The sequence below is a fragment of the Electrona antarctica genome, assembly GCF_951216825.1.
Source record: "Electrona antarctica genome assembly, contig: scaffold_32, whole genome shotgun sequence".
NCBI classification, from domain to species: Eukaryota; Metazoa; Chordata; class Actinopteri; order Myctophiformes; family Myctophidae; genus Electrona; species Electrona antarctica.
In genome coordinates this window covers 342,214-365,166 of record NW_027638678.1, presented here as the reverse complement: position 1 = coordinate 365,166, position 22,953 = coordinate 342,214, and the positions used below count along the sequence as shown (strand labels likewise).

The following is a 22,953-nucleotide window of genomic DNA, read 5'->3' as shown; positions in this document are numbered from 1 at the left end:
TCACTGACGAAAGCTAAAATGTAAATTAAACGATAACTAAGCTATGATGACTAAAACTAAATATATTGACAATTTTGTCAACAAATCAAAACTAGACTAAAATGTTAGGTAGGGACTAGTGGACAAGAGATCCACTATGAGTCATTTTACACTTGGTTGCAGCGCGACACGTTGTGAGCTTGTAGATCTGCGAGCTTGTAGATGTGCTATTTTCAGCAAGTGTAAAAACCGTCATTACGACAGGATCAAAGCCCGCCAAAATACAAATCTTATTATATTTAGTCGACAAAAACTAGACTAACACTAAAGCATTCCTGGTGACTAAAATGTGACTAAAACTAAATGAAAACTATTCAACAGACTATGACTAAAACTAAAATCTGGATCAGGGCCCACTTGAGAATTTCAAAAAGTGTGCATTTTGGGCCCACCCATATGACCAAACGTGTGCATTTTTAGAGCATGTATATTTTGTAACACTTTGTGCGCTACTACTTTAATCCATAACATGGCGCCAGTGCCAAATAAATCAGCACTATGAGCTTACAAAACGCGTCACTTCCGCCTGCCCCGGATGCGATAGCCGTCCATATTGGAGCCAGATTCTCATTACGGGATGCATCGCCGCCCCGCGGATTGCTTTCACTTTCTTAGCGCGATCAAAGTTTAGACTTTTATAAGGTCTCAAAGATCGTAGTTTGTCTCATTTTGAAAATAATAAGGACTATTAACACCCCGGACGCCCAGGGTTATTTAATCCAGATTTATAGCAGCGGAGCACATTTAGCGACGGACCGGATGTTATCCCAGATGTAGCTGAAGTAGCTATAGATGTAGCCAAAACACTCCCGAGCCGATCGACAACAACGGGAGGTATGATTAATTCTAACGCGACTAGCGACGGGACCGCGATGGGCCGTCTAACACATAATCTTTTCTTAGAATTGGACGGAATGATTTAGATCAAGAGTTATTCACGTTTTAAGATCTTCGTTCTCATCCACTAAAATGGGGGGGAACATTTTCGATGACGTCCCACCGGAAGTTCAATTTGTTTCCACTTTAGTATAGAAGACAGTGGTCTGGGTTCTGTACACTTCAAGTGTACACTTCAAGTGTACAGAACCCAGACCACTGTCTTCTATACTAATTTGTTGTCAGGCATTGACCAGTCCTGTACAGTGTACAGGACTGGTCAATGCCTGACAACAAATTAGTATATTGTCAAATCCTCAAAGTCTACTGTGCTCTATTGTTCTCATTTTATTTCTTATCTATATTTACAATCCCATTGTGTAATGTGTAGGCCTGTGTGCAGAAACATGTGTCCATATTGTAAGGTATTAATCATGATCAGGATAAGTCAGGATAAATCAGGATAAGTCATTCTTATAATACTCATATCCTGTATTCATGGAAAACAAGTCAAGTCATTGTGCAGGTTGTGTTGCTCTGAGGGAATGAGGAGCACTCATGGAATTAGTTTCAATAGGCTTGTGTCTCCACTTTATTAAAAAAAAAAAATGAAATGCTAAAGAGTGAACAAAACCCACATTCTTTCCCCGATTCACTATAGACAACGCATTAAAATGCAGAGATTAAACATGTTAATGGTCACTGGTTCTCTGGCATTGGACAGATCACCTGTTAATGATCACATTATGGATGCACTGAGACCATTTTACACCTCTTTGACTCTGATGAGTTTCAGCAGAACTACAGAAATAGGTCTATCATCACATGGAACTTATTATTATCCTTTGTGAAATGTCAATGGTGTTGTAAGGGATATGTTTTGTTAAAATAGCTCTAGTAATTATTGATAGGCTATATTGTTTGTTCAGTAACAGAAGTCTTCCCATGTCTCCATACCTACTTCACTAACAATACTAAACAATATTCCATACTAACAATATTAAAAATCCATTGTATGACAAAGAAATACCACCAACATGAACGAGACAAAAATCATCTAAATGAAGCTTTTACATACTGATCAGAAATGATTGCTATCCTGGAGGAGTTGTGGAGAACTGACAACTACAAACTCTTATGCTAGAGAGCTTGAGTTGGAACCACTAACACAGTGTTCACACAGATTAATCGTGTGTGTGTGTGTGTGTGTGTGTGTGTGTGTGTGTGTGTGTGTGTGTGTGTGTGTGTGTGTGTGTGTGTTGAATTTCACTTTGTAGAGAAGTGTTGTCCAATGTCCACACTGATCACATCCATAGGGTTTCTCTCCAGTGTGAATTCTCTGGTGTTTTTTCAGGGTGGACTTGTCAGAAAAGTGTTGTCAACACTGATCACATCCATAGGGTTTCTCTCCAGTGTGAATTCTCTGGTGTGTTTTAAGGCTTACCATGTGAGAGAAGTGTTGTCCACAATGATCACATCCATAGGGTTTTTCTCCAGTGTGAATTCTCTGGTGGCTTTTAAGGTTGGACTTGTTAGAGAAGCTTTGTCCACAATGATCACATCCATATGGTTTCTCTCCGGTGTGAATTTGCTTGTGGCGTTTAAGGTGGGACATTTGAGAGAAGTGTTGTCCACACTGATCACATCCATAGGGTTTCTCACCAGTATGAATTCTCTGGTGTGTTTTAAGGGAGTTCATTTGAGAGAAGCGTTGTCCACATTGATCACATCCATAGGGTTTCTCACCAGTATGAATTCTCTGGTGTGTTTTAAGATGTCCCATTGTAGAGAAGTGTTGTCCACAATCATCACATCCATATGGTTTCTCTCCAGTGTGAATTCTCTGGTGTGTTTTAAGGGTGTCCATTCGAGAGAAATGTTGTCCACACTGATCACAACCATAGGGTTTCTCTCCAGTATGAATTCTCTGGTGTATTTTAAGGTCTTTCATTGTAGAGAAGTGTTGTCCACACTGATCACATCCATAGGGTTTCTCACCAGTATGAATTCTCTGGTGTGTTTTAAGGGAGTTCATTTGAGAGAAGCGTAGTCCACATTGATCACATCCATAGGGTTTCTCACCAGTATGAATTCTCTGGTGTGTTTTAAGGGAGTTCATTTGAGAGAAGCGTTGTCCACATTGATCACATCCATAGGGTTTCTCACCAGTATGAATTCTCTGGTGTGTTTTAAGGGAGTTCATTTGAGAGAAGCGTTGTCCACATTGATCACATCCATAGGGTTTCTCACCAGTATGAATTCTCTGGTGTGTTTTAAGGTTTCCCATTGTAGGGAAGCGTTTACCACACTGATCACATCCATAGGGTTTCTCTCCGGTATGAATTCTCTGGTGTATTTTAAGTCTAGACATTGTAGGGAAGCGTTTACCGCACTGATCACAGCAGTGGCATTTTTGCTTAGCTAAGCTTCTTTGTTCATTCACCTCTGGTAGAACAGGCAAGCCAGACTGATGATGCAACACTGAATTGGAAACAAAGACAAAGGGAATGTTGTTTAGAGGCATTCCTTAAAAATAGCAAAAACTAGTGTGAAGTTAATGTACCCAATTATCAATTTAGCATCCATTTATAATTCGATTCTACAATTGTTTTATATTTTAGAAAATACACAAAAACGGGTCGCCAATGCTAATATTAAATCAAAAATGACTAGATAAAACAAATCCTTATGGCATGCTGTATATCCATATAGACACAGTAAGTAACTTACAGAGGTGTTGATGATCAGTGGGTCCTCCCTGTTGAGCAGAATCGTTTGAGGTGGCATTGAGAGAGTCCATCTTCACTTCAAGCCTGGAGTCCACAGTCAGATGAGATCAGAAGGTATTGATATCCTGGAGGAGTTGTGGAGAACTGACAACTACAAACTCTTCTTATACTAGAGAGCCTGAGGTGGAACTACTATCTGCTTGGTGTTGATTGGCCAAAGAGTGGAACTGTTACAGGCCTCACGATTGAGTTGCCTGATGGCAGAAGATAAGTCCTGTTGTACAGGGAAAATATAGACAGGAGATTTATGTTGCGTTCATCAGAGCAGGCTGCAAATCTGTCTTTATTCACAGAATCTTATTTTCATATTCTTTCTCTCTCTTTGAATGCAATCATCATATTCATATCACATTCAATAATCACATATTCAAATTCATATTTCACAATTCACAATAAACTGTTACTGTAGAATAATACAACTTTACACATTTGGTCTTTTCTGTTGTCACATTTCACCAAAATACGGTATAGAAAATACATTTGTACTGTATGTGCTCCAAAACTCACATTTATAATACTGTTACTTTAACCAGTCTCTGTACTTTACTTTTCCAGTCAATACTGTAATACTGTTTAAACCTTGCTTTGTTTACTTTTTTAGTCAGTCTTACTGCATACAGAACGTTTTTTATAAAACACACAATGTACTGAATTAATCACATTACTTGTTCACAAAATATCACAAAACATTCAATAAACATTTGTACATTATCACACCAAACCCTATGCTAAACTGTGGTGTTAAAACACATGTCAGTGAGCTCCGTTTTTTACAGACAATAAACAAGGCCTCCATTTTAGATTCAGTCACTCATTCACTTGTACATTTCCCAAGTCTCAAACTAAACCAAAACACAACATTTCTGTATCAGTCTTAGCCCAAACAACTGAAGAAAGGCTTATGAGTCCTTTGATATAAGTTATGATGCTTTTGCACACTTTACTAACCTGTTGTACAGGGAAAATATAGACAGGAGATTTATGTTGCGTTCATCAGAGCAGGCTGCAAATCTGTCTGAGGAACGGAAGCCTCCGTGGTCCATATACCACACAAACCATTGCTCACCCTAGGGCGATCTCCCCCTTGTGGCATGACTTAGTAACTACTATTAGTATAGTTTGAACACAAAACACAACTGGAATTGACCTCTCTCAATACAAATACATACAATTAAATAAAAACAAAACAACAATTGTGCACATGCACTTGTAAGTGTCACAGGACAATAGAATCATCAGCCACCAATCACACCCTAACAAACTGCTACATGTCCTCCAACCCTCTCTGACTCCTCCCCCAGGTCATGCTCTATGCAACATTCTAGCATTGGACAGATCACCTGTTAATGATCACATTATGGATGAACTGAGACCAGTTTACACCTCTTTGACTCTGAGTTTCAACAGAACTACAGAAATAGGTCTATGACACAGAACTTATTATTATTATTATCCTTTGTGAAATGTTAAAGGTGCTGTAACTTGTAAGGGATATGTTTTGTTAAAATACCTCTAGTAATCATTGTTATATTGTTTGTTCAGTAACAGAGGTCTTTCCATGTCTCCATACCCATTTCACCAACATCATTATTACTCTTTCATGATGTGAAATGTGTTAATAATAAAATTGACCAGTACTATGAAGAGAAGAAGGCCCATGGGCTCTACAGTATAAGAACTTATGACACAATATTCGTTCACAGGTTTTAATTAAAAAAATGCTCACATGTGCTTACCACATATATCACTATAAAATACATTAGGCCTATATACAAAAACGTGTTCTAATTTCTCTCTCTCAGTGGGAATGGAGACAAATCTGAAATGGTAACCAGAGAATTGGAATTTGAGATGCATGATCTGAGTAGGAAAGAGAGAGAGAATACATCTTGTGATGTCAAAGTGCAATGTCAAATATATATATTAAAAAAAAAAGGGATTTAAGTACAGAAATGCCTCATCAAGTAGAAAAAGTAGAACATCAAAACAATTAATTAAAAGTAAAAAAATCACTCACCCGCAAACATTATGACAATCAGTCACCAGAATACGGGTGTTTTCAATGAATCTGAATAAAGGAGATGTAGTTCGCACACCGGCCTTGAGCTCCACATTTTTATGTCATGGAGAAGAGGATAAAACGTTTCGACCCCTTCGGGTCTTCGTCAGGATATGTTCAATTAATCTAACATGGTTAAAATGGTGTTTGAAAATACAATGGGAAGCTTGTATATGGACTTCTGTTAAATGGCCCCAAACTGTGAAATACCCCTTTCATATATTTGACCAATGGCTGTAGCCATAATATATAAGAACGTAGGCCTACACAATATGTATTTTGTAACACGTTTTATTTCATCCATACTTGATTGATGATCATGTGCCAATTTCTTCCCTGTCACAGACAATGTGTCTAATTTAAAATGTCTTGAAAAATCCATTAACAAGTTAAACAAAATCGATCTATACATACAGATGTATGGTCACAAAAAATATCTGAAATGGTAACAAGAGAACTGGCCATTTGAAACATCTATTCTACATAAAAGCGAGAATATGCCTACATGTCATTTGAACAGTACTGTATTTCTGTGTCACTAATCATACATCACAACATTCACCTCAATGCCACAATGTCAGTAATGGCCCCTACACACTGTAGGAGTTTTAAAGTTGTCGGCGAGTCATCAGATCGTTATGTATTTCACACTCCAGGAGTCTTTTTATGAAATCGTCTGTCATTATATCGTTGTGGCTTTCACACTAAACGATTGGTCGCCGACTAGGCATCACACACTGCAAGAGTTCACCAAGATGCGATCCAGACCCGATACATATAGGCTACATCATTTGTTTTTTTATTCCAATTCATTTTGACATCTCACGCACGTGCAGGATACCGTGATACAAGCGCGAGACCGACACAGGACGCATCTTTTTCTCTCTCTCTTTCTCTTTCTCTCTCTCATGTGTGTATGCCACACACACAGGAATAGCCAGGCTACACAGGGCGAAATGTTTGTGATAGCCTACGTGCGCTATAGCAAGACAGGACGTTAAATCTTGATTTTAATTAAATATTAAATAACTCTGTCTCTCTCCGTATTTGCGCACACACACACGCACACACATGCGCACGCACACACACATGTTTGTACAGTTATATTGCATTGCATCGTGTATATGTTTGTGTGACATGTGGATTTCATTAATATGGACATTTAAAAGGAATTACAGCATGACTGTCAAAATGGACATTTCATATACATCCATGGTGTTTATAAATCATTGTGTTAAAAGGTGTTTTGTTTGTGTGGCTTCACCCACGGTACTTACATTTGTAGGTCGCGGTTTCCATGCGGACACAGAGCAGGGCTGCACAAGACTATCGAGTTTAGATCGGCATAGACTCGCCCTTGTGGGCTTCATAAGCCACTTCCACTCAAGGCTGCTTGGTTTCGGCCTCGCGTGAACGCGCATACCGAGTGCAAGTGTAGGATGAGTGGCGAGGAGGCGGTTTCAAAAAGGGCATGTGGGATAATGTGTATACTCCTGTGTTGCTGTCCTTTTCCCTCAGTGTGGTGTGTGTGTGTGTGTGTGTGTGTGTGTGTGTGTGTGTGTGAATGAGGGAGGAGTGACTGATGGAGGAGGCTGGTGTGAATGTGTGATTGAACTTGTGAGTGAGTGGTTTACCAGCTTGAGTGGTGGTGCCGTGTGAGTGGCTAGCTTTTAGGTGGACCCAGGCTGGTGATTGGCCCCTGAGAGGAGCCAATCACACAACCCATGATTTGTTATGCTCTGTGTCTTGAACTCTTAATGTCTCATGTTTATTTTTAAGCGGTGCAACCACTTCATTACGGAGCTTTGTGTGTCTCTGGCTGGCTGGCTGGGTCTGTCTGAGCACGAAAATGTAGCTTTTAGCGAAGGTTCAATAAAGGAAGATCTTAAGCAACGCTTTCATTCGGCATTTCAGCACTATATCATATTCATAGCTCGTCATTTCCGTTCTCACACTGTCAAAATCTGTTCACAAATCCAAGCACGAGCACTTTGCAGCAGCCAATCAGGTGATTTGACGCCGCCTTTAAATATCACTGCCTCTGACACTTATGTCATCTAGTGTTGAGAAGGTAGGAGGTTCATCTGCTCAGCTGCCGACCCACCACCAGCGTCAAGACTCCAATGCTCCAATGGGGTTTCTCCCTATTAAAAGCTAATCTAATTCAATAAATGCAATTGGAGTCTAATCACAAAAATAATCTACTGCTATAATCTTTTGCCATTTTACTTGCTAAACTGCTGCCAAAATGTTTCCAATAAACATTTGCTTATTCCATATTGGTGTGATCTCTCCTTTTATTGAAATAGTTTGGTTGGTTTTCACAACCAACCAAGTGTCACTGTTGCGCAGCGTAACACACGCGCACACACACACACACACACACACACACACACACACACACACACACACACACACACACACACACACACACACACACACACACACACACACACACACCCTGGGGACCCCCACACGGTAACTCTGTAATTTCCCCCCCTGGGCGTCTCTGGAAGTTCCGGAGACGCCCACATGGTGTTGCACCACTTACTTTTTTTTTTTTGCCACCGTCTAGTTTTGTCTAAAATAGAATAGATTCAAATAATGCGTGGTGCTCGATGATGCAGAAACGACCACAGATGGATGTTCAATGCAAAATTCTGTCCCAGACATCAACATGTTTGAACTGAAGCGAGACTCATTGGAGCTGCTGTCACCACAACCTCTAACGTTAAAGGGGTAGAAGCCATGCAGGCATCCACACGTCTTCTTTTTTAAAAGAAAACAAACATTGTGATCTGATGTAGACCCTCAGGTCAATCTCACACAACAGCAACAGATCCAGACTGGCCATATCCTGGATGGACGCTGAATCTTCTCACATTGTTTATTACACAGACATGGAGAGCCCTGTGACTGAACAAACACTCTATTACAATGAGTGTATCAGAATATAGAGCTTTATCCTTTTAACAAACAAATAAGGCCATAAGGTATAGCTACATACACATGCCACGGTTCATATGCAGAACATTATGTAGAAATGTAACAGAGTTCCCTTTCCTAGTTGATTCATACAATAGAGACAGCAAACAAAGTTTATTCACTAGATTTTTATTTTCCATCGATGCTTCCAGTTCCATCACAGTCACATATCATGAATGATAAAAAAAACAGATAAATTAAAAGTAGTTCGTGAACAGGTCATATTACAGACAGTGTATTAATCCGTCACACATGAGTCATGTTTGAACTGGTTCCGCAGATACTGTGTTAACAGCTGATTGACAAGCTCCTTGTGAGCATGTAGATCAGGTATTTTCACAATGTTTACCTCTTTCTTATTATTTGGTTTTATAGTAGCCTGTACTTTTTTGATCTTTATACTGTAGGCTACAGTAATGGTCTTTTCTATAATATTTAATTTATATATATATTTTTAGGAATTACTTTACTTTACCATCACCCGAGAAACAATGTTTTTCCATTAAAAAATGATCTACATAATTATGATGAACACAAATGTATTCATTGCAGTGGAATTGGCTGACTAATTGAAGTAGGTTTCTCTGACACAGTGGCAATTTGGATTAGATTTGTGTATGGATTAGAGCCTAGTATCACACACAGCTAGTAAGAGATCTATCGTGCTTTCAGAGCCCCTTGAAGCATGGCAGTTTCCCAGCTTTGTGGAGGTAGAGCAAAGGATGAAAAAGAGCTGACATCATGGCTACTGTATATGCGATTATATTAGCAACTAACTTGGGATAATTCAGTAGTGCAAACAGAGTAGTGGGAAAATAGCTCATTGTAGTCAGTGACATTACTACCAAGCTGATCAGAATGATTCTAAAAGCTCTTCTCTTCAGGCCGTTTCCCTCCCCACTGTCCCTCTGTCCTTCTCCTGGTCCAGGCTGTTTCAGAGCTCTGAGGACCGAGAGGCAGCAGAAACACACCACAGAAATGCACACCATCCAAAAGCCCATCAGGAAGTAGTAAGGATACAAAGTATCGAATATAACTAACAAGCTGACTGTAAGCCCCGTCAGCCAGACAGCGCAGCAACAGGCCACCCTGTACCGAAGAGCTTTGTACCTGACAAACACCACGGGTGAACCACCGCTATGTAACGCTCCACACAGATACAACACTGGAACGATGGGATGGAGAAGAAGACAAACAAATCAAAAGTAAAGTCAGTAACCTTGTACAACACTGAGTTGTATGTGAAGAGCCATGCAACGAAAAGGACCTCGGCCAAGGTAGAGAGGATCACAGATACGATCACGTTGAGATAAAATAACTCGGAGGCGATCGTCCCACCAGCTCCACTCAGTATCAGCCACAGAACGTAGCTGTTGATGGGGAGATCCAGGAGCTTGATAGAGCTGACACTGCACATTGCTATCCACTCCGAGGATGTGAAGGGGAAGGAGGAGTTGGTGCCATTCGCCAGTGTGTCGTTCATCTTCAGGCTCTATGTGTGTCCTGTAACCGGTACAGAAGACGGATTAGAGCACAGTTGACCTGATATAACAATGACACAAGTAAACATTTTTAACAACTCTTCTAAATGTTTCTATTCTATTGAACAACTATTCTAATGAACAATGAACACAAGGTTAAAGGGATCTCACCTTTTGATGCCAGCAGAGTGTCTCAGATCTCTGAGTTGGTGTTTTGGTGAAGTCTCTTCGTCCGACGGTCACTTTCTTCCTGATGAGAGCAGATCCTCCAAATGATGAACTCTGTGCTTTGCCTTCTCTAACTATACCTTTCCCTGCTCCTCCTTCCACTAATGTTTGTTTGTTGCACACCTGCACTTAAAAGCATTTTCATATTGCATTGGATTCATGGAAATGTACAGTATATTCTTTATGCAAACTTTGTCCTTAGTTGGAAAACCTCAGGGAACACATATGTGACGATCATTTGTTTATTAACCCATGACAACAACCCATGACCCGCAGGTGTATCTATGACTGACAGTCATAGATATAGATGGATGGATGGATGGATGGATTTTTAGTTGAATTATCTTATATAGACTTGATTGTTTTTATTTTAAAAAAATTGTATTTCCATTTTGTTATTATACTGTGAGTGTGTAAACAAAGAAAAAAAAAATCAACCTGAATATAATTTGATAAGTTCTGATGTATTGAGATACACAAAGGTATCAAAGGACTTGATAGGTTTTTCAATAAACTTCTTCCTACTCCTTTTTTCGAACATAAACATAAGTTAAGCATTATGAAAGATCACTATTATTATTATTTTTGGACGCTTCTTTTTTTGTTTTTAATATTTACTTTGTCTTTTCTTGTTTATATTTTAACATGAAAAAAATAAAAAAATGGATGGACGGACCCCTGGACAGTATTTGTGCCACGTTGTGGCGTGAATTGAAGCAACAGTTCGCCTCGCAGTTTCCGATGCGACATCCACACCGTAGCCAGCTAAATACGTGCAAAGCAAGACGGGACTACTTTACTGTCTTTACCTGATACATGGGGGGAGGTGTGAGATGATATAATTTAATTCTAGGTGTTGGTAGTCCGGTAGCTTTGGAAATCCAGAACGTTTTTATTTCCAGGGAGAAAAAAAAAGTCTGGAATCAATTCGGCATACAGTAGCGCAAACGTTGCTCACTCTCTGCTGATTTCTGATCGTCTTGTTAAATTGACGCACACACATACAGTCGTACACACACACACACACTCCTCTCTCTATAATTTCATATAGGTATGGCTTTACCCACTTATTTTGTAATGAAAACCTGTCCAGCTCATGGACTATAATGTAAAGGGTAAAGGCCTATTCATAGTCTGGATTTTCGGTGGTGAGGTGAACACCGCTCCGGTGGTGAGCTGACCACCGGAGCTGAAATAACGTTGAGCGGTGGTGAGTAAAAACAGAGAGAAGGGCTGGAGCGGTGGCGGTGGTTTGCTCTTCACCGCGGCTCGTGACGTCATGTTGTAGTTCGGTGGTCACCCCACCACTGAAAATCCAGACTATGTATGAGCCTTTTGAAGTCAGCTTGGCGGACCTGGCAAGCCTATGGGCCGATTCATACTCCTATTTTAGAGCCGAATAAAAGTCGGTTCGGCTCTGTAGAGCCTCCAATGTGACGTCATTTGACTTTTATTCGGCTCTAAAATAGGAGTATGAATCGCCCTAAGATGCTGCGACAGAAACATTCGTCAATCTGGCAAAGCATCCCTTCCAGCAACTAGATGTTGACTGCCAGCACTTCCGGGAGCTTGAAAGACTGACAAATCCAGTCCATCAACGAAAAAAGAAAATAACGATGGAGAAATTACCACCCACCCAGGACTTCAGCACACAAAGCCATCAAGTGATTCCTTCTCCACAGAACTATGGGTAGGCCAAGGAAGAAAGGTCATGGGTTGCCAGTTTGGCTGACCATTCCAGAGGTTTCCAGAGCTTGCAGAGCTGTAAAGGTGATGTACCTGCAAATGCAGCAATGCAAATTTGGACTGTTCCCCACATTGCAAATGCAATTGTGACAGCTAGGCAGAATGCACAGCTCCATAACATGTTTCACGTGACACTATGATGCATATTAATTTGTATTCTTCATTGCATTAAAGGTGTTATTGATGATATGTCATGTTCTGTGACTTTAATTGTTAACTTAATACTGTCTGTTTCCTGTTCTCTATGACCAGTGTAAATGGCATGTGTTGCACTGTGAGGCAACGGGGGACGTTTATGAAGGGGGGACCGGAAGGGGGCAAACCGGATGTTGTGACACCGTCTCCACACCATAGCGCAAAACGGTCTTAAGCTGCGCACTTCTTAAGCTGCGCGCAGCTTAAATTCTGAGTTTTTAGACAGCTGGTGGATGGAAAAGAAGCTCCACCTCCGCGGAAGACTTGAGCGGAGGAGAGCGTTTCCGGGAATCTGGCCGTCGCGCAAGAATTCAGCGGAGGTGGAGCTTAATTTCCATCCACCAGCTGTCTAAAAACTCAAGCTTTAAGCAGCGCGCAGCCGAGAATGTGCGCAGCTCTTTTGACCGTGTGGCAGCACCTTGATACTGTGTGGCTGTTGTGAAGTTGGTATGGCGTGGTGCCGACAATAAAGTTGTGCTGAGAAACTAGTTGTCTTATTGAGTAACATTGGTAGCAGAGATGGCTGGAAACTATAAAGTCCCACCAGGCTTCGACGAAGGGAAGCCATATGAAACTTGGAAGAATGAAATCGAAATCTGGAGCAGAGTTACGGAACTTACAAAAAAGAAACAAGCCCTTGCGGTGGTTTTGGCGCTATCTGGATGTGCGAGAGAAACGGCGATGGAAATACCCGTTGATGACTTAAATAAAGTTGACGGTATGATCACTTTGATTGCAAAGCTTGACAATTTGTTTCTTAAAGAAGAGAAAGATCAAGTCTATGAAGCTTACTCGAGCTTTGATCGGATAACGAGAGACGGCAGCGTGTCCATGGCGGACTATATCATTGATTTTGAGCAACGTTATTCTCGTATACGAAAGTACAAAATGGAACTCCCTGACGCAGTGTTGGCTTTCAAACTATTGGATACTGCATGCTTGGACATGAAAGACCGTCAGTTAGCCCTCACAGCATGTACAGATCTGACTTTTGCGTCCATGAAGTCCGCATTGAAGAGGATATTCGGAGGAAATACGTCAGCTCCCAGCATGGGAATCAACCAAGAAACGTTTGTAACGACGGAGCAGAGACAACAGAAGGGCATGTGGCCTCAACAGGATCAACACAAGACGCCTGTGCTTGGCACAAATCCTTTGGACAGGTACGGTCGAAGATCAAAGTGTGCGGTCTGTCAATCAACATTTCATTGGGCCAAAGACTGTCCGCATAATGAGGAAAGTTATACAGATGCAGTAGAGGAGTGCAACATTACTCTGTACACTAAAGAGACCTCCAATGGAGTACAAATGTCAAATGGAATAGTTATGACAGAGTGTTTTGGTTCAGCAATAATAGACACTGCATGTACACGGACTGTATGTGGACAGGGGTGGCTAGATGGCTACATAACTGAACTGAGCCAGAAAGAGTTGAGTGATTTGAGGAAAACTGAAAAACGCAGCCATAAACCATTCAAGTTTGGTGATGGAAAAGTGTTGTATTCCACAAAAAGTTTGAAAATTCCTGCAACAATTGGACAGACCAGGTGTCGCATTGAAACGGAGGTAGTTTCAGCTGAGGTTCCACTGCTTTTAAGCAAAGCCTCCATGAAAAGAGCAGGGACACTACTGGACATGGAAAATGACAGGGCGGTGATGTTCAACAAACCTGTAAAACTTGACTTTACAAGCTCTGGTCATTATTGTGTAAAAATAATAGATGGAACAACAAAAGGTGAATCTGTGACAAGACACAACACTGCTTTGCATGCAGCAAGAAGGGATTTTACAGAAGCAGAATGCTCAGTAAAAATACAGAGAGCCCTGCAGAAACAAATGTGCCACACTGATGAACAATATGAAAGTGGAGATTGTGTATATTACAAGAGAGTGGATTGTCCAGAGTGGAAAGGTCCAGGAGTTGTCATCGGTCAGGACGGAGCGGTGATTTTTGTCAGACACGAAGGAACATGCATTGAAGTGCATCGGCTCAGATTGAGGAAAGTGAACACAGAAAATATGGATCAATGGGTTACGAAAGCTCATTCAGAAAAAGACACAACAAACGTGGAGCAAGGACAGGACATGGCTGACAGTGACCTGGAGGTCATACAGGGACTGAGACAAACGGAACCACAATCGGAGCCAACACAAATGGCAGATGGAATACAAAATGAGACAGAACACACGGCTGACACTACAGATACACATGGTACAGAGCAGAGAACAGGTGTCAGTCTGAGGACAGATGTGAGTCTGAAAGCAGGACAAATTGTGAAATACAAAGACAGAGGTGTTTTATACACAGCTAAGGTGTTGGGGCGTGCAGGAAAAGCTATGGGCAAATACAAAGACTGGTATAATTTTCTTTATATTGAACCCACTAATGTTGCAGGCACCACAGATGCAGCTAACATGTCGAAAGTTGATCATTTTGAGGTGGTAACAAATTATGTGCCAAATGTATGTGATGATGGATTAACTGATGTACCTTTAACAAATGTCACATATTTTTGTGAGCATGTGTTTGAAACAAAAGATGTATCACTTGACTTAGAAAAACATGTTGAGATAAATGGTCTGGAAGTTGCTTCTCTCCACTGGTACAACAGAGTGAAGGATATGGTGTTGACAACAGGAGGAAAGATTTCCAAAATTGATCCATCCTTTTTCTACTGGCTAGATAAGGACTGTGCTGTGACTGGGGTTCTAGCCTGCCATGTGGATGACTTCACATGGGGAGGCACACAACATTTCTCCACAACAGTGATACCACAGCTCAGATCTGCATCCCATATTGGACACGAGGAACATTAAGTCCACAATGTCAGTCATTGAAAAGAGACTCAGTACAAAAGCAACTGACTTTAACACAAAACTCTTTTGCACACAAGGTGTAAATCACAAGACTAATTATTACATTTTTTATGTTCTACAGTTACAAGCTGTTTGGGAATTTGTTGCAATGCACTTTTTTCTTTTTTTTTGAAAGACAGTGAGTTTGTTAACTTAATACTGTCTGTTTCCTGTTCTCTATGACCAGTGTAAATGGCATGTGTTGCACTGTGAGGCAACGGGGGACGTTTATGAAGGGGGGACCGGAAGGGGGCAAACCGGATGTTGTGATACTGTGTGGCTGTTGTGAAGTTGGTATGGCGTGGTGCCGACAATAAAGTTGTGCTGAGAAACTAGTTGTCTTATTGAGTAACATTAATAATGTCAAAATAAATCAACTTTATCACATTTGTAAGTAATCTGATCATTTTATGATGTATATAGTCTGAAAAATACTAGGCGGATTTACCGCAAGGTTGCCAGTTCGAACCCGCGCTCCCCCAGAGTCAGTGTCGAAGTGTCCTTGAGCAAGACACTGAACCCAAAATTGCTCCTGATGTGCTGGTTGGTGCCTTGCATGGTTTCCGCTGCCATCAGTGTGTGAATGGGTGAATTGATGCACAATCTATGTAAAGCGCCTTGGATAAAGGCGCTCTTTTTATTGGGTTCGATTACACCGCTGCTAATTGATCATATAGCATATAAACGTCAGTCATCCCGTTTCCAAATCACGCGCCACTTCGCTACAGACAAATCACTCGAGTCACAGCTCCTCAAACAAAGCTGTATGTCACAAGGACAAGAACAGCAATCAGCTACAAATGGACCATTACTGGAGAGAATTGGGAAGCAGTCGGTCGCTGTTTAGTTGGCCAGACACCTTGTACCTCCATAATTTAACTTGAAATAAAAACACATCGTTGCTGTCAGAAACCTGAGCGTCAACACTGTCACAGCAGCATCAGTGATGGATCAAGCCCTTCCAAGGCTCTGGCGCTAGAGGTCTCAACGGGCCTGGCCCTAACTGATCAGGGCCGAGGCCCGGCGCGACTAATTAGCATAGATTTTTGGCTAGGGTTTGGGCAGAATTTGAGAACTCAACACAGAGTAAAAGTGAAACGCCAGGCATCACCATCTTCATAATAGATCAACAGAATTATTATTTGTATTATTATTAAAAAAAATGCAACAAATATATAATATATCACTCATTCTTGAGATAAGGGACAAAACCTTTTTCAAATCAGATTTTTTTTAATTTTAAGAACCATTCAAATGAAATGGATGTATTTGTAGACACAGGTCTCAACTACCAATCTTGAGAAGGAACAGGTTTTTCGCATAACATTTATTTCTAAAATGGGACATTTATGCACTTTATAACTGATTTATGTCAACTCCGTCAGACACACTAAAATCCCTTTTATTTTAATTTGATAATTTCAACAATACTATAAAGTCCTCAGTTATCTTATAATGGCTTTTAGTAGTCAAGTTAAGTAATACAATTAATTTAATATTGTTTTATTCCAATATCACACTATTATGAAATATCCCATTTCTCAAATCCTTCATTTTCAACCTTTACTTTCAATATTATAACATAAAAACCATGTTAAAAAAAATAAAAAGCATCATTAAGTAGTATTTCAGTTGGTGTTTCAATACATAAGCACAAAATATTTGACATTGAATCATCTATTTCTTTGGAAATGAACAAAAACATCATGTGACCAACGTCTGACGGAGTTGACGGACATCTGACAAGTTGAACTGATTTAGGTTCTAGACCACCTAGGATCTTGATTCTGGTAACTAATCCCACATTTTCAAGGATGAGGAATACAGTGGTACTATTTAGATTTGCCCTGTGACCATGGCAGCCATTTTTCAAAATGGTCGCCACCTGCTGTTACTTTACAATAACTCAAGTTCTACACCACCTAGGATCTTGATTCTGGTGACTAATCATACATTTTCAAGGATGTGGGATACATTGATACTATTTAGATTTGTCCTGTGACCATGGTAGACATTTTTCAAAATGGCCGCCAACTTTCTGTTATTTCCCAATAACTCAAGTTCTACACCACCTAGGATCTTGATTCTGGTGACTAATACTACATTGTCAAGGATGAGGAATACAGTAGTACTATTTAGATTTATCCTGTGACAATGGCAGCCATTTTCAAAAATGGGGGACCTGCTATTATTTTACCAATTAGTCAGGGAATATTATCAGAATGTCAAATCTGGGAATACATTTCTTACCAAGAATTTTCTTGTTTGTAAAGGTGTCTACTAACATATCCCACATTGGTTTATATTGAACCACCCTAGGGGAATTTTTGACAGCTGCTGAAAGTTGGGTACCATCAACAACCAATATAAGGCTAAATGTTCTAATTTTCATTATGCTTTAAGTAGCATGTGGCATGTCAAACGAGGGGGTTTTCATGATTCTGAATCCATTCCAAGCATTAGTTTTGCACGAAAAACACTCCTTGGGCTAAAAACGGCCATAGCCATCATCACAGATGTGATGAGGTAAGCACATTTGGGCACATTTGGGCAAGTGGCTATGGCCAAACTAGGGGGTCTATGGCCAAACTAGGGGTCAAACTCTTTGGGCTAAATTCGGCCATATCCACTTGCCCAAATGTGCCCAAATGTGCTGACCTAATCACATTTGTGATGACGGCTATGGCCGTTTTCAGCCCAATGAGTGTTTTTTGTGCATAGCTAATGCTTGGAATGCATTCAGAATCATGAAAACCCCCTAGTTTGACATGTCACATGCTATAAGCATAATGAACATTTTGCCTTATATTGGTTGTTGATGGTACCCCAACTTTCAGCAGCTGTCAAAAGTTCCCCTAGGGTGGTTGAATATAAAGCAATGTGGGATATGTTAGTAGACACCCTTCCAAACACATTGGTGAAGAAAATTCTTGGTAAGGAATTTATTACCAGATTGTATTAATATCCCCATACTAAATAACGTTCTAATAATGTTCTAGACCACCTATAGACCCGACTTCACCAACAGAGACCCGGGTGACACCTAAACAACAAGTTTGGACAGTCCCACGAATTAGTGTTACGGAAAATAGCAAGTGTCTTGGAGGCAGCCAACATCTGTCGAGGCGATGGGGTGGCCTTTGAGAAGTTTGCGCTTCAAGTACAGTCGCTGGTAGGCATGCTAACAACCCTAGGCCCAGAGGGAGACACAGCACTTAGATGCGGCTCACAAGTTGCACGACTCCTCAACAAGCTGCCACCAGAGATAAGAGTTGAATTCCGCCGCACAATGCTCTGCGGCCCAGGAGAAACCAACACCCTGTTGGAGTTCTCGGAGTGGTTGAAGCACGAGTCCTAGCCATATAGCCTGTGCAAAGGCAAACACCTTGAAGTCCTGCTTGAGGTGAACAGTGAGCGAAAGACTCTGCCTCAACGGAAAACCTGAAGATCTGCCTTCAGAACTATCAGGCAGGATGTGCAGACACTGAAGGCATCAGTGTCGTTCTCTGTGTCCCCAGCATGTCAACCAAAGCAATGTTACCAAATCAAAGGAGCCTTCACCTCAAGTCACCTGGGGCTGGGTGAGCAATCGTATCCTGTATCTAGCCTCACAACTAAATACAGACACTTGGCCAGACTGCCGCTACAACGGTTTGAAAGGGTCAAACCCCTCATCCTGATTGGGGAAGACCACCCCACCTAATCACACCAACCGAACAATTGAGGTTGGGGCCTCCAGGTGGGCCAGCAGCCATCTGCAAGACTGGGCTGGACCCTGCAGGAAAGCAATCTCCAGCCAAGACAATGTAAGAGCCCCAGAACACAGAGCTCATGAGGACGGAGAAACACTGGCAGGAGGCCACCAAGATACAACGCCCAAGAGACCCAGAGTGTGCCACCGCTCGCAGTAAGGAGATCAACTGCTGCAGCAACGATGTCATGAAAGGCAAGTCTCTACCAAAAAACCCCTGAACCTAATCGGGGTGTCAAGAGACCAAAGTTTCTCCCCCACAGTTCCCTGCAGTGGCCAGTGAAGTCAAACTGTGCGTCTGTGCCTGAAAGGGACAAGTCAAAGGCCATAAAGCCCACCTACTGTAATGTCCTGTCAGTAGCAACTCAGCCTGCACCTGAAATAAGCCCTGACCCCTCCCAGAGAAAGTTCATCCTTGAAAATGTAATGATTAGTCGCCAGATCCAAGATCCTTGGTGGTCTAAAACTTGAGTTATTGGTAAAATAACAGCAGGTTGGTGGCCATTTTGAAAAACAATGGCTTCCATGGTCACAGGACAAATCTAAATAGTACCACTGTATTCCTCATCTTTTAAAATGTATGATTACATTGATTAGTCACCAGAATCAAGATCCTAGGTGGTCTATAACTTGAATTATTGGTAAAATAACAGCAGGTTGGTGGCCATTTTGAAAAACAATGGCTGGCATGGTCACAGAACCAATCTAAATAGTACCACTGTATTCCTCATCTTTTAAAATGTATGATTAGTCACCAGAATCAAGATCCTAGGTGGTCTAAAACTTGAGTTATTGTAAAATAACAGCAGGTGGCGGCCATTTTGAAAAATGGCTGCCATGGTCATAGGGAAAATCTAAATTGTACCACTGTATCCCTCATCCTTGAAAATGTAATATTAGTCACCAGAATCAAGATCCTAGGTGGTGTAGAACTTGAGTTATTGTAAAATAACATCAGGTGGTGGCCATTTTGGAAGATGGCTGCCATGGTCACCACGAGACAAATCTGTGATGGCCCTATAGCCAAAAATGTTCCTTAAGGCATGCTCTAACTGTCTGCCAAATTAGAATACTTCCCATTATTCATAAACTATAATTTTATTGTTTTGGGAACACTTTTGTCAACTCCGTCAGATACATGTCAACTCCGTCAGACACAAAACCTGATGGAGTTGACGTCTGACAGAGTTGATAAAATGGCATTTGTTTTCATCTTAACCCTCTGTAGTACAATTTATCCATTTAGTTTTTTCTTCAGTTGTTAGCTAAACCTAACCCTAAACTAAAATACTAAACATTATTTTGGAATTCTTAACAAAGATCATAATAATGTCCTGACAGAGTTGACATGTAAAAGCTGTGACCACATTGATATCAACATTGTTTGTTTAAAATATCAAACAATTGAATGCTTGTCAGACCAGGTGCTCCACTGTTGCAACAAATATAAACAGGACTTGGAAAAGGAGTCTTCAGGCTAAATCTGTCGACAATATTTTCTGATTAATTTAAGACTTTCAAAAAACCTGACGGAGTTGACGGAGACGTGGGACACACATTTGATATGAGATATTTAATTTAAAATATAAATTAAAATTAACTGTGTATATTGTTTGCTATGTTGTTGACAATCTACTTTCATTTAGTATGTATATTTATGTGATTGTGACAGTATTAGACACTTTTTTGGCAGTTTGAAATTGTGACAACTTGCTGGGGACAGGCTAAATACAGGCCTTTTTGGGTACAGTGCCTGCTTTTAACTAATTTAGATGGTATATGAAAAAATATATAATGAAATTAATGGCATAAGAATACACAACTGTATTACATTTAACTTTGCAAGTGCTTTTATTTTTATGAATTAATTTATTTTTAACATAAATAAGGCTCTTATGTGTGGGACACTTTTGTCCCTCATCTCAAGAATGAGTGATATATATCCTGCCACCCTAATAGACAGCGCAACACCCCATCCTTTGTCCGCCTTCTCCTACCAAACCACACCGTTTGCACACATCTCACCATAAATGGTAAATGGTGCATTTATATAGCACTTTTATCCAAGGCGCTTTACATAGATTGTGCATTACATTCACCCATTCACACACACATTCATACACCGATGGCAGCGGAAACCATGCAAGGCACCAACTAGCACATCGGGAGCAATTAGGGGTTCAGTGTCTTGCTCAAGGACACTTCGACAGTAACTCTGTGGGATCCCGGGTTCGAACTGGCAACCTTGCGGTTACCATCCAGGTACTCTACCCCTGAGCCACCGCCGCCATGCACAACACCAACAGCATGCCTGTCCAGACATCAACCACTACTTAGTACAAGATAATTTACAGTACAATACCCATTTTTATGAAATAACACATTATTGCGCAAGACCACCAACCTACGTCAAAATCGTCACCACTTTGCCGAGTTACGCCAACTCCGTTCACTTCATGGGGCCAGTCCAATGGTACGGCCTTCACAGTGACACACACGTTATTTCCGACCCTCGATGTCCAATCTCGCTACCTCTGCTCTAACCCAGCTCATCTTACCTCCACCCGCTCCCCCTCTGGCTGCTGTGCCGGCCAGGCGACCACACCACCACCACGTCGTGTTGACTAGACTACACTAATAAGGACCCATGACGGCCACCGCCAGCAACAACACACCGACAACAACCCGACACACACATCTCTCGCCTATCGCACGGCAAACGCCACACAACTACACTACGCTTGGTGAACGCAGCTAAAGCAGCTGTGTTCTTCACAGTACACCGTGGAGGATTTTCGTTTCGCATCGCAGCCCATGGCCGGACAGTCCGGACTTCAATTGACAAGTGCGCGAGTGAGTGAGTGAGTGTGTGTGTGTGTGTGTGTGTGTGTGTGTGTGTGTGTGTGTGTGTGTGTGTGTGTGTGTGTGTGTGTGTGCGGGCGGGCGCGCAACAACACATAATAATAATTAATAACCCATCCGTTTCTACACAATACTGGGTATAAACACACAGCTGAAACATGAAGTGGAGTCTGTCAACTCCCGCAATTTCCTTCTCCCCATATTGCGCTGCTACGTAACTCTAGGATGAGCCGCCCGAAGGGTGGCGAAATTCTAGTATATATAATGGAGCCCGAGGCCCAGCACGAAAACTCCAGGCCCGTAAAAGTAGGGATGGAGCTTGATAACCAATACCCGAAAAAAATCGAGCATAGCGGCCCATGACGTCATGTTTAAACAATCAAGACAAGAGACGATCAAACATGTCAGTCTAAAAGTGCAGCACTGCCCGGGTAAATAAAATTACGCTTTTAATGTGACATGCAGTACACATATTAACCTTTTTATGAGAGCAGATCCTCCAAATGATGAACTCTGTGCTGTGCCTTCTCTAACTATTCCTTTCCCTGCTCCTCCTTCCACTAATGTTTGTTTGTTGCACACCTGCACTCAAAAGGATTTTCATATTGCTTTTGATTCCATGGAAATGTATAGTCACTATGCAAACTGCACCTTTAGATGTGCCGATAATTTGTTTATCAACTCATGACACATTAAGCTGGCACACAAGGTGGCCCCTAGTTTAACTATGATACGATAGATAGATAGATAGATAGATAGATAGATAGATAGATAGATAGATAGATAGATAGATAGATAGATTAATTAACATATCAACACTACTGTATGATTGTGTTTCAACTTTCAATTAACACTTCAGAAGGTCCCCCTTCCATGACCATCATCATCCATCATCATTCCATCATCTCAGATTTTTGAGTGGTGCAACCACTCCAACGAACAGCAATGTCTGTGTTCACCTATGTGTTCACCTAACTATGTGACTACTATGTCACTATGAGCACGAGTACCAATGAGTACCAAAAGTGGCGCTGTTGTGCCAGAAAGAGAGAGAGGGGGGGGGGGGGGGGGGGAGTTGCACCACTC

The 22,953-nt window shown here is 41.2% G+C and overlaps 1 protein-coding gene across 1 annotated transcript in view; it reads right to left on the bottom strand.

Moving 5' to 3' along the window:
* Nucleotides 1–22,953, bottom strand: part of LOC306917861 (F-box and WD repeat domain containing protein 10B-like) — a gene marked incomplete at both ends in the record, with an annotated part of 68,658 nt that overhangs the window by 7,716 nt on the left and 37,989 nt on the right. The gene's annotated exons all lie outside the window — the stretch shown is intronic.